Below are 14,092 nucleotides of genomic sequence, written 5' to 3' on the forward strand. Positions count from 1 at the left end.
GGGGGAGGGGGGGAGTCCACCTGGTCTCTGGGGACTCAGGTAACAACCTGAACTGAGGCTGCCCCCTCTGTGCCTGTGTAAATGTCTCTCCTCCAGCCATTTTACTTCGTGGTTCTGGAACCGAAAACTGGTCTGGGGAATATGAGCTCGCAACTACATTGAGCTATTTTGGCCTCAAAACAAGGAAGAAGACCTTGGGTGTATCCTTCCTCTGTGCTGTTCTTTCAGGAGCGCTTGCGTTGACCGGTGAAAATTCCAAAATGAAGCCGAGACTTCAGAGTTACGATTTGTGAGAGGAATGCCAGCTTGCTTTGGATCAGCACTTTAATTATTTTTCTTTAAAGCGCTCAACATTGCTGTAAGTTATGCAGAGCAGGTGTTTTCATTCTCATTTTGCAGAGGAAAAATAAATAAAGCCCCAGCAATTACACAGCTAGGGACCTAGAGACAGTCTAGAACCTATAGTGCTTTCTACATCTCAACCAATACCCAAATTCAGATGCTGGCGTGGTAATGATGTAAACGCCATCACTTCAGGTTTATTTTATGTTTAAGAACATTTCAGGGCTCATCATCCCAGATGTTCTTAGAAAACATTGAATTCACATTCTGGACTCACCCTGTTCTTATTTCCCACCACAAAGCATAAACAATTTGAAAATTGTATTATTAAAAACATGTACACAAAGCAAGACTTTTGGTGTGTGACTCTTATATCCTAAAATTGGCTAGAGTAACAGAAAGAAAATAAACCTTCTCTAAGAAAAATGGCAACAGTACATGTGTCTGAGGCAGATCACTTAAGACTCATGTCTTCTCTTCCCCCAGGTCCAAAATTCAATCTCTCCCTACCTAAGTGAATGGGAAAACTGAGGCAAAGGCAACCTGCTGGATTTAATGTATTTATTTGTAGTCACCCTTTTTGCTTATCCTGACCTAAGTCATCATTTTAAGTACCATTCAAATAGAACTAATTGGTGTTGGTTCATGATTGCCTTTCTGGCAAACTAGCACTACCATTACTGGTGCTAATAATGATGACTGACATTCTGGGTTTTGAGTACTGACTATGTACCAACACGTGTTTAGGAATTAACACATGTTATGTATCCTTACTTAGTAGTCAAACAATGCTAAAAGTTACTTATTATTTTATCCCCATTTTGTAAATGAATACTTGGGACACAGATTCTTTAACTTGCCCAAATCCCACTGTTTTCATTAATAGCCCCAATACCCCCGTGACCACTCTGGGTACCCCTCCCCTCATGTCCCAATCCATTCCTGCTGCCTTTTGAAACTGTACTAGTAATTAATTTCCTTTGAAATCCATGAATAAAATAATAAAATATTTTTTTAAAGCATACATATGGGATAAAGTAGTCAAGCTCCAAGGATTTGGGAAAGTCGTGGTGAAATGCCTGGAAACATGTCCATATTTTTCCAGCTGGTTACCTTCTTTGTACCTACTCCTGAGAGCTGATTTTAGTGGCTCTAAGAACCAGCTGCCCACCCTGGGCAGGTCTGCAACTGGTCAGGAATGAGCAAGCACCTGGGAGAAATGGGGGTCCCCATTGATTCTTCCAAAGTGGCACCTGCCTCATGTGAATCAGCCTCACCTTATTCCTATTAACCTCTCGCCTCGTCACCATTATGCTGACAAATAGGACTCTCCCATATCCAGAGCAGCTCAGAATGACATATTTTGGGTTTTTCTTTGTCTGTTTATGTGTGTTGTGATATTATTCTAGGAAATGAGAATTCCAAGTTCTAGGTGTTTGATTTTCTAAACACTGTTGCTATACAAATAGCAGAGGCCGTTGCAGTCTGCTCAGAGATACATTTTTGTATCCCTACATTTTCCTCACCTCCCCACTCTCCCCTAAAGAAGCAAAACAGAGATCTAGAGGGAAGAGAAACACTTAAGTTCTTGGTCAAGTATATTTTCTTAAAAATAATATTGGAGACTAAATTTTTCTGTGTAGTTCTATTTAAGAGAACCAGATAGACAGATTACATAAGACTTTATATTGATACAACGTAAGAAGAAATTTCTGGCAATTAAAGCTACTTACAGATGGAGTTTATTTCCTTAAGAGGTGGTAAAATCAGTAACAAATTGTCCTCTCAGAGGTTGCTTAACTATTTGACAGGAATATTGTTTTCCAGAAGGGTTCTATATTCAGTGTGAAATTAGCAGAATCCCTGCATCAGAATCACATAGGATAATTGTTTAAAATGCAGAAAATCTAACTTAACCCAGTCCCTTGGAATGGGGCCTGGGAATCTACCATTTAGTAAACTCCCTGGGTTACTTACATGCATTAAAGTTTGAGAAATATTGGTCTAGAATCTATAGTAATAAAAGATTGAGTCCTAGCTAATTTATACCTAAGTGGGATAGCACCTAAATTTTATTAAAGACAGCCCCAGGTCTATAATTGTATAACAGAGATGTCGGGTTAACCCTTGTATCAGTAGTTCTAAAATTTTAGTTTGAATAACATATTTCCAGGGGCTTTTATTAAAATAGAGATTTCAAGGCCTTGATGCCTAAGATATGGGCTGGGTCCCAAGTGATTCTGATACAGATGTTCCAGAGAAAAAACTCTAGAAACATGGCCCTAAGCAGTATAATCATCTCAATAATGAAGAGTTAGACCTACTAGACCCAAACCAATTACAGCTGACGATTGCATGCAATACTATTTCCATATAGTTCCTAACACATTTGTGATTTTTTCATGAAAGTAATTGATCATTTTCTCCTAGAGAGCTTTGAACATTCACTCACCGTTTCAGCTCTCATGATTGAGTGCCTACTATGTGTCATGCACCAGTACCTCCTGATTTGTTGTGGGTGTCTGAGTTTCATTTGGATTTTCTAGAAGGAAAAAAGTGAAAATGCCATTTGAAATCTCATAAATGGGTCAGTTCTGCTGGATAGGGAGAAGCATATTTGGATGTGAAGCAAGCCAACTATTTGGCTGGAGAATGACCGTTGCTATGGATGCCCCCAGTGTGGAATGGAACTGCTCCTGTCAAGATTATGATTTTATCCAGAACGGTGAAACTAGCTTGTTCCAAATAGTTCCTGCTGAGGCTGCTTCTTCTCGTGAAGTGTGTAGTTCCCTTCCTAAGGGCATCTTTATCAGGCATTGCCTTTGCAATTTATTATTCTCCAAGTGTCATCTTCCTCAGATCATCGCCATCACTGACAGTAGAGCCTCAGCACATGCACAGGCTCAATTAAAGGCTGTTCCAAAGACTTCCTTTGCCCACTGCTTTCATCTTATCCAATGACAAATGCTACAAGTAAACAGGATGCTGAGAAAGGAACAAGCATTTTGGCGGAACGTAAATGAGGGTTTGCGTCCAGCCATTTTTTTCCTTGTTCTGGGACCTCGGACAAGTACTTTAACACTTCTGAGACTCACTTTCTCCATTTGAAAATCGAGGATTAAACTACATCTAACCTGCAGAGACTTTGTAAAGATTTAATGAAGTAATTTATGTGAAAGCACACTGCCTGACATCTGATGAATTCTAAGCAAATGTCAGTTCTCTCCCCTGGCTCTCTTCTACCTCCTCCCTTGTCTCCCCACCAGTCTCCCCGTCTCCTTCCACCACTAATTCCTCCACCTTTCCTTCCCCAGACCTCGCCCCCCAGCCTTCTCCCTGGCTCTCATTTTTCCTCCATTCTCCCCTTCCTCCCCCTTTCCCTCCCTCCCTCCCGCTCCCTCCTTTCCCCTCCCCTACATGTCCCAGGCTAAATTCTGGAAACTGAGCCCCCTTGGACATTCTCTCTGCATAGGTCAAAATCTAGCTTTTGTACTATGTCCCCGACAATCGACTTCTTCACAGTGTTCACAATCATGTCAACATTTACCTAAAAAAATATCACTGAGGAGGCACCAGGGGAAAAAAATTGCTCTCTGCTCCTGCTATCTTAGCCCCAACCCATGTGGCTACTGATTTCTTTACCTAAATTTTAGTAATTAAAGCCTTTTTAAAAAATTTTATTAGAATATAGCTGATTTAAAATGCCCTGTTAGTTTCCACTATACAGCCAAGTGTATCAGTTATGCATATACATATATCCACCCTTTTTTTTAGATTCTTTTCCCGTGTAGGTCATTATAGAGTATCGAGAAAAGTTCCCTGTGCTAAAGCCTTTTTAAAAACTCTTCACAATTACAGAAAGATCCAAGACATTTATTCACGAATGTGAATTTTTTACTTAAACATATACTTTTTTTGCCCATCAATTTCTTGATGGAAGTTTGTGGTTGCTTCATAAATCACACACACACATGAGCCAGGTCCATCACCCTGGGCCACAGAGGACCTGGGCTCTGTCAGCCACAAGCCTCAGAACTTTCTGGCAAGTGGTCTTGCTCTCTTGCCCGGAGCTCCTCGGCTGGAAGCAGAGAGGATGAAATGTCGGCCACTTCATACGGACGCCTTCAAAGACTCCCCTTGGTCTCCCATGGAGATGGTAGGTCCCACCAGAGGAAATAAGCTAAATGTCACTGCCTGCAGCGTGTGTCCTGAGAGAGGCCATTCCTTGGGGTGTGTCATTCAACAGAGCCCTGAATAAAGAGCTCACAAAAGACCCGAGGACAGCCCAGTGAGTCAGAGACCAGCATGTCTGCACCTGCAGTTCCAGGGAGTTAAATAGCTGTACATTCTACAAAAAAAAGAGCTGGGTGGGCAGAACACATCCTGTGGGCAAAACCAGGCCTTCTCAGACTCCTGTCTCAGTTTTTTTTTCCCCCTACGGAGATAAGAAGCTGGGAATGAGCTGAAGTTAATACTGATTCTAAGGCTCTGATTTTGAGGGTTTTTTTTTTTACAGTTGACTTGATAAAGTGGCACATACATGTGATATATTTGAGTACAACAGAAAATAAAATGGGAGGAAGTGAGACTTAAAAGTGTGTCCGTCTGTGTTTTTCATTTTTGTAAGAAGCCAATATAATCCCTTGAGGGGACCATCCTTGTTTAAGAATTCCCTCTGGGTTAGAGAGTACACTCTGCCTTTGGTACTCTTGTTTCCAGTGGTGAAATTTCTACCAGGGCTGAAGCCCCTGAACTCCAGCGGGCAGTTTCTCCTTCACGATGGTTCACTTGTCCTGAGGGAGAATTATTTCTGAACTGCTTGTCAGGGTCGTGTTAACCGCTGCTGAGGAAGGGGCTCAAACTCAGCCCCATCTCTCAGGGAACACCGAGCCCTCTGAGGGGCTGCAGCTATGTGGTCCCCACTCTGAGCGTCTTTGGGGTCCCTTGCTGTGACCAGCAGCGATGTCCAGGAGCCCTCAGCTGAAATGTAGATTTCTGAAAATCTCCATAGTAACCCGTTGTCCACAATGAGCCCTGATTGTTCCTCCTGCTCTAATCAGGCAACCTGTAGAAAAGAAATCAAATTGCCATCTCTGGTTTCCAGTACCAAAAAGATATTTGAGCCATAGACCTGGATCTCTTAGTATATCTCTGGTTAACTTAGCCAAAAACCACATCCACAAGAAAAGGGAACCCTCCTGCACTGTTGGTGGGAATGTAAATTGATACAGCCACTATGGAGAACAGTACGGAGGTTCCTTAAAAAACTAAAAATAAAACTACCATACGACCCAGTAATCCCACTACTGGGCATATACCCTGAGAAAACCATAATTCAAAAACAGTCATGTACCAAAATGTTCATTGCAGCTCTATTTACAATAGCCAGGACATGGGAGCAACCTAGGTGTCCATCGACAGATGAATGGATAAAGAAGATGTGGCACATATATACAATGGAATATTACTCAGCCATAAAAAGAAACAAAATTGGGTTACTTGTAGTGAGGTGGGTGGACCTAGAGTCTGTCATACAGAGTGAAGTAAGTCAGAAAGAGAAAAACAAATACCATATGCTAACGCATATGTATGGAATCTTAGAAAAAAAAACAAAAAATGATTCTGAAGAACCTAGTGGCAGGACAGGAATAAAGACGCAGATGTAGAGAATGGACTTGAGGATGTGGGAAGGGGGAAGTGTAAGCTAGGATGAAGTGAGAGAGTGGCATGGACATATATACACTACCAAATGTAAAATAGATAGCTAGTAGGAAGCGGCCGCATAGCACAGGGAGATCAGCTCGGTGCTTTGTGACGACCTAGAGGGGTGGGATAGGGAGGGTAGAAGGGAGACGCAAGAGGGAGGAGATATGGGGATATACGTATATGTATAGCTGATTCACTTTGTTATACAGCAGAAACTAACACACCATTGTAAAGCAATTATACTTCAATAAAGATGTTTAAGAAAAAAAAATCACATCCACAGAACAAGGATAAAAGGGGTAGCATTTCTGACTCTTGGTTCTCAAAGTGTGGTTCATGGAGCAGCTTCAGCAGCTTCATCTGGGACCTGAATAAAAATGCAAATTTTGGACCCCATCCCAGAGCTACTGAATCAGTGTCTTCATTTTAACAAGGTCCTTGGGTATACAGTTATACTTTTTTGAAAACACTAGAATTAACTTTAGTTCTTGATTCTGGCTACCTGTGAGAATCACCTGTACAGCTTTTAAAAACCAGATTCCTGGTCCTGACCTCAAAGATTTTAATTTAGCTTGCCTGAGTTTGTCTGAGTGGGACCCAAGTATTGGTAATATTTAAAACTCCTCAGGTGACTGCAGTATGCACCCAGTGTTGAAAACACACTGCTCTGGAGCAGCGGTTCTCAAAATATGGTCCCCTGACCAGAAGCATCAGCACCACCAGGATCTAGTTAGAAATGCAAGTTCTCAGGCCTCACCTCAGACGTACAGAGTCAGAAACCCAGGGGATGGACCCCAGTGATCAGTGATGGTTCTGATGCCACTAAAGTCTGAGACTACTGCTCTAGTCTGGACAACAAAGGAACCAGCACAGGATGAAGTAGGTCTTAAGTAGGTGGGAGTTTGACTGTAATAATATTTTATTATATGTTAGATGTTTAATAAGATGTGTAACAATATCAACCTTCTTCTAGGAGACTCATCATTTTCTACCTATTTCAAATATTCCTCTATCTTTTAGAACAATACTGATAGACATAGAAAACAAACTTATGGTTACCAAAGGGGGAAGGGGGAGAGGGATAAGTTAGGAGTTTGGGATTAAAATATACACACTACTATGTATAAAATAAATAACCAACAAGGACCTACTGTATAGCACAGGGAACTATATTCAATATCTTGTAATAACATAATGGAAAAGAATCTAAAAAGAATATATGTATGTATAAATGAATCACTTTGCTGTACACCTGAAACTAACACAACATCATAAATCAACTATATTTCAATAAAATTTTTTAAAAGATAGAGAATTTAAAAGAAAAATAAACAAATAAAACCATACTGATAAGACGAACATACCACTTTGTAAATAGAAGGGGCTCACTCCATCCCCATCTTTTCTATTTCTACAGTTAAGCCTAATGACAGCCTTGTGGAAAATTGTATTCCTAGGATAGCATTGGTGCATCTCAGTTTCCTAAGGTCTGCCTTGGGAAAAGAATGCTTGTTCACTAGAAGCATACCCAGGAAGACAGTATGTACCAAGGAAAATCAACCCAATGTCTTTCCTAGTGCTAGTTACAGAGCTTGTTATATATGAAATATATATCAAGCCTTCACATTTCAACACAGAACCAGCTGTATATATAAGCCATAAGAGCAACGTGATGCTCTTTTGATCACAGAAAACAACTAATAACTTATAATCTGATTGTGGAGAGGTTGTACCTACTGACAGGAAACTATCATACACAAAAGAATGAGAAGGGACTTCCCTGGTGGCACAGTGGTTAAGAATCTGCCTGCCAATGCAGGGGACACGGGTTCGAGCCCTGGTCCGAGAAGATCCCCCATGCCGTGGAGCAACTAAGCCCGTGTGCCACAACTACTGAGCCTGCGCTCTAGAGCCCACAAGTCAAAACTACTGAGCCTGCGTGCCACAGCTACTGAGCCCACGAGCCACAACTACTGAAGCCCTCATGCCTAGAGCTCATGCTCCACAACAAGAGAAGCCACCACAATGAGAAGCCCGTGCACCGCAACGAAGACCCAACGCGGCCAAAAATAAATTTAAAAAAAAAGAACGAGAAGACAAAGTTTTCTGTTACCAGAAACTTTCTATATTCATTCTCATGATGTCTATGTAGCTGTTATGGGAAACCTTTACAGAGATTCACTTTTTTTAAAATGTTTTTTTTTTATTGTGGTAGAAGTCACATAATATAAAACACACTATTTTAACCATAGTTAACTGTACAGTTCAGTGGCACTAAGTACATTCGCATTGCTGTGCAACTCTCATCATCATCCATCTCCCGAATTTTTCACCTTCCTAAACTGAAACTCTGTTTCCATTAAACACTTAACTCCCCATTTCCCCTGCCCATGCCCCCTACCCCCTGGCCCCTGGCATCAACCAATATACTTTCTGACTCTATGAATTTGACTATTCTAGGTACCTCGTCTAAGTGGAATCAAACAGTATTTGCACATAATGTATATTGGAATGCATTTTTAAGGTTAACTTAATATATGTCCTGCAAACAGATTGTATCTTCTTTTTTTTCTTTCCCTGTGCCATAGAGTAGGCCCTCACCAGCCACCTACTTCATACATAGTAGTGTACATACGTCAATTCCAATCTCCCAATCCATCCCACCACCCCCCTTGGTGTCCATATGTTTGTTCTCTATGTCTGTGTCTCTATTTCTGCTTTGTATATAGGTTCATCTGTACCATTTTTCTAAATTCCACAGAGATTCACTTTTAACATTAAACATCTAACATATAATAATATATTATTACAGTCAAACTCCCACCTGCTTAAGATCTACTTCATCCCATGCTGGTTCCTTTGTCTTCCAGACTAGAGCAGTAGTCTCAGACTTGAGTGGCATCAGAACCATCACCGATCACTGGGGTCTACCCTCTGTACGTCTGGGGTGAGGCCTGAGAACTTGCATTTCTAATTAGATCCTGGTGATGCTGAAGCTTCTGGTCAGGGGACCAAATTTTTGAGAACCACTGTTCCAGAGCAGTGTGTTTTCACTTTTAAACAAGTCAATTTTATTTTTATTTATGGGGCACCTGTGTTCTAGGGTTTATGTATTTAGACTAGCCTAATAAGTCTGAACTTATCTAATACCTTTATAGAGATATATGCTGAGGTAAATGTAAATAACAAGACTTGGGCTGAGATGAGCTGAGTTTTGAACTCCTCTACGTGACTATTTGATTTTAGACATGATCATTAAATCCTCAGACTCTTCCTTCCCTCATCTCTGAGATGTGATGTATTCATCTGAGTACTAGGATCCTGTACGGCAAGAAAAAATTTTAGTGAAATAGTTTACTTGGGGGATGACTTCAGGAAACACTGGTAGGGGAGTGGGGAAATTTTATATTGGAGAATAGTTTATTAACAATGTTGTGTGAGCTTCAGGTATACAGCAATTTCAGTTACACATATACATGTACCTATTCTTTTTCAAATTCTTTTCCCATTTAGGTTATTACAGAATATTGAGCAGAGTTTCCAGTACATCCTTGTTGGTTATTTATTTTATTTTATTTATTTTTTTATGCTATATTAATTTTTTTTCTTAACATCTTTATTGAGTATAATTGCTTTACATTGTTGTGTTACTATGCGGCTTCTTCCCACTAGCTATCCATTTTACATTTGGTAGTGTATATATGCCCATGCCACTATCTCACTTCATCACAGCTAACCCTTCCCCTTCCCCATGTCCTCAAGTCCATTCTCTACGCCTGCGTCTTTATTCCTGTCCTGCCCCTAGGTTCATCAAACCTTTTTTTCTTTTTTTTTAGATTCCATATATATATGCGTTAGCATACGACATTTGTTTTTCTCTTTCTGACTTACTTCGCTCTGTATGACACACTCTAGGTCCATCCACCTCACTACAAACAACTCAATTTCGTTTCTTTTTATGGCTGAGTAGTATTCCATTGTATATATGTGCCATATCTCCTTTATCCATTCATCTGTCGATGGACATTTAGGTTGCTTCCATGTCCTGGCTATTGTAAATAGAGCTGCAATGAACATTGTGGTACATTACTCTTTTTGAATTGTGGTTTCCTCGGGGTATATGCCCAGTAGTGGGATTGCTGGGTTGTATGGTAGTTCTATTTTTAGTTTTTTAAGGAACCTCCATACTGTTCTCCATAGTGGCTGTATCCATATACATTCCCACCAACAGTGCAAGAGGGTTCCCTTTTCTCCACACCCTCTCCAGCATTTACTGTTTGTAGATTTTTGATGATGGCCATTCTGACTGGTGTGAGGTAATACCTCATTGTAGTTTTGATTTGCATTTCGCTAATGATTAGTGATAATGAGCATCCTTTCATGTGTTTTTGTAAGCTATCTTATCTTCTTTGGAGAAATGTCTGTTTAGGTCTTCTGCCCAATTTTGGATTGGGTTGTTTGATTTTTTTATATTGAGCTGCATGAGCTGCTTGTAAATTTTGAAGATTAATCCTTTGTCTCTAAGAGGTGGGTCAAAAAGGATCTTGCTGTGATTTATGTCATAGAATGTGCTGCCTACGTTTTCCTCTAAGAGTTTGAGAGTGTCTGGGCTTACATTTAGGTCTTTAGTTCGTTTTGAGTTTATTTTTGTGTATGGTGTTAGGGAGTGTTCTAATTTCATTCTTTTACATGTAGCTGTCCAGTTTTCCCAGCACCACTTAGTGAAGAGGTTGTCTTTTCTCCATTGTATATTATTGCCTCTATTAGCAAAAATAAGGTGACCATATGTGCATGGGTTTATCTCTGTGTTTTCTATCCTGTTCCATTGATCTCTCTTTCTGTTTTTGTGCCAGTAACATACTGTCTTGATTACTGTAGCTTTGTAGTATAGTCTGAAGTTAGGGAGCCTTATTCCTCCAGCTCCGTTTTTCTTTCTCAAGATTGCTTTGGCTATTCGGGGTCTTTTGTGTTTCCATACAAATTGTGAATTTTTTTTTCTAGTTCTGTGAAAAATGCCATTGGGAGTTTGATAGGGATAGCATTGAATCTGTAGATAGCTTTGGGTTGTATAGCTATTTTCAATGTTGATTGTTCCAATCCAGGAACATGGTATATCTCTCCATCTGTTTGTGTCATCTTTAATTTCTTTCATCTTTGTCTTATAGTTTTCTGCATACAGGTCTTTTGTCTCCTTAGGTAGGTTTATTCCTAGGCATTTTATTCTTTTGGTTGCAATGGTAAATAGGAGTGTTTCCTTAATTTCTCTTTCAGATTTTTCATCATTAGTGTATAGGAATGCAAGAGATTTCTGTGCATTAATTTTGTATCCTGCTACTTTACCAAATTCATTAGCTAAAGCTACTTATCATTTAGCTAGAGCTAAATTCATTAGCTCTAGCAGTTTTCTGGCAACATCTTTCGGATTCTCTATGTATAGTGTCATGTCATCTGCAAACAGTGACAGTGTTACTTCTTCTTTTCCAATTTGGATTACTTTTATTCCTTTTTCGTCTCTGATTGCTGTGGCTAAAACTTCCAAAAGTATGTTGAATAATAGTGTTGAGAGTGTGCAACCTCGTCTTGTTCCTGATCTTAGTGGAAATGGTTTCAGTTTTTCACCATTGAGGATGATGTTGGCTGTGGGTTTGTCTTATATGGCCTTTATTATGTTGAGGTTAGTTCCCTCTATGCCTACTTTCTGGAGAGTTTTTATCATAAATGGGTGTTGAATTTTGTCGAAAGCTTTTTCTGCATCTATTGAGATTACCATATGGTTTTTATCCTTATATTTGTTAATATGGTATATCACACTGATTAATTTGTTTATGTTGAAGAAACTTTGCATTCCTGGGGTAAACCCCATTTGATCATGGTGTATGATCCTTTTAATGTGCTGTTGGATTCTGTTTGCTAGTATTTTGTTGAGGATTTTTGCATCTATGTTCATCAGTGATATTGGCCTGTAGTTTTCTTTTTTTGTGACATCTTTTTCTGGTTTTGGTGTCAGTGTGATGGTGGCCTAATAGAATGAGTTTGGGAGTGTTCCTCCCTCTGTTATATTTTGGAATAGTTTGAGAAGGATAGGTGTTAGCTCTTCTCTAAATGTTTGATAGAATTCACCTGTGAAGCCATCTGGTCCTGGGCTTTTGTTTGTTGGAAGATTTTTAATTACAGTTTCCATTTTAGTGCTTGTGATTGGTCTGTTTATATTTTCTATTTCTTCCTGGTTCAGTTTTGGAAGGTTGTGCTTTTCTAAGAATTTGTCCTTTTCTTCTACATTGTCCATATTATTGGCATACAGTTGCTTGTAATAATGTCTCATGATCCTTTGTATTTCTGCAGTGTCAGTTGTTACTTCTCCTTTTTCTTTTCTAATTCTGTTGATATGAGTCTTCTCTCTTTTTTTCTTGATGAGTCTGGGTAATGGTTTATCAATTTTGTCTTTCCTTCTGCCTACTTTTGGGGTTTTTTTGTTCTTCTTTCTCTAATTGCTTTAGGTGTAAGGTTAGGTTGTTTATTTGAGATGTTTCTTGAAGTAGTATTGTATTGCTATAAACTTCCCTCTTAGAAACTGGTTTTGCTGCATCCCATAGGTTTTGGGTCATCGTGTTTTCATTGTAATTTATTTCTAGGTATTTTTTAATTTCCTCTTTGAGTTCTTCAGTGATCTCTTGGTTAATTAGTAGTTTATAGTTTAGCCTCCATGCGTTTGTATTTTTTAGTTTTTTTCCTGTAATTGATATCTAGTCTCATTGTGGTCGCAAAAGATACCTGATACGATTTCAACTTTCTTAAATTTACAAGGCTTGATTTGTGAGCCAAGATATGATCTATCCAGGAGAATGTTCCATGAGCACTTGAGAAGAAAATGTATGTAATGGTTTATCAATTTTGTTTATCTTCTCAAAGAACCAGCTTTCAGTTCTATTGATCTTTGCTATCGTTACCTTCATTTCTTTTTCATTTATTTCTGATCTGATCTTTTTCATTTCTTTCCTTCTGCTAACTTTGGGGGTTTTTTTGTTCTTCTTTCTCTAATTGCTTTAGGTGTAAGGTTTGGTTGTTTATTTGAGATGTTTCTTGAAGTAGTATTGTATTGCTATAAACTTCCCTCTTAGAAACTGGTTTTGCTGCATCCCATAGGTTTTGGGTCATCGTGTTTTCATTGTAATTTATTTCTAGGTATTTTTTAATTTCCTCTTTGAGTTCTTCAGTGATCTCTTGGTTAATTAGTAGTTTATAGTTTAGCCTCCATGCGTTTGTATTTTTTAGTTTTTTTCCTGTAATTGATATCTAGTCTCATTGTGGTCGCAAAAGATACCTGATACGATTTCAACTTTCTTAAATTTACAAGGCTTGATTTGTGAGCCAAGATATGATCTATCCAGGAGAATGTTCCATGAGCACTTGAGAAGAAAATGTATTCAGTTGTTTTTGGATGGAATGTCCTATAAATATAAATTAAGTCCATCTTGTTTAATGTGTCATTTAAAGCTTGTGTTTCCTTATTTATCTTCTTTTTTGTTGACCTTTCCAATGTTGAAAGTGGAGTGTTAAAGTCCTCTACTACGATTTTGTTACTGTCTATTTCCCCTTTTATGGCTGTTAGCACCTGCCTTATGTATTGAGGTGCTTCTATGTTGGGTGCATAAATATTTACAATTGTTATATCTTCTTCTTGGATTGATCCCTTGATCATTATTTAGTGTCCCTCTTTGTCTCTTGTAATAGTCTTTATCTTAAAGTCTATATTGCCTGATATGAGAATTGCTACTCGAGCTTTCTTTTGATTTCCATTTGCATGGAATATCATTTTCCATCCTCTCACTTTCAGTCTGCATGTATCCCTAGGTCTGAAGTGGGTCTCTTGTAGACAGCATATATATGGGTCTTGTTTTTGTATCCATTCAGCCAGTCTATGTCTTTTGGTTGGAGAATTTAATCCATTTACATTTAAGGTAATTACCGATATGTATGTTCCTAACATCATTTTCTTAGTTGTTTTGGGCCTGTTATTGTAGGTCTTTTCCTTCTCTTGTGTTTC

This window comes from Physeter macrocephalus, chromosome 1 (genome assembly GCF_002837175.3).
Source record: "Physeter macrocephalus isolate SW-GA chromosome 1, ASM283717v5, whole genome shotgun sequence".
Taxonomy (NCBI): domain Eukaryota; kingdom Metazoa; phylum Chordata; class Mammalia; order Artiodactyla; family Physeteridae; genus Physeter; species Physeter macrocephalus.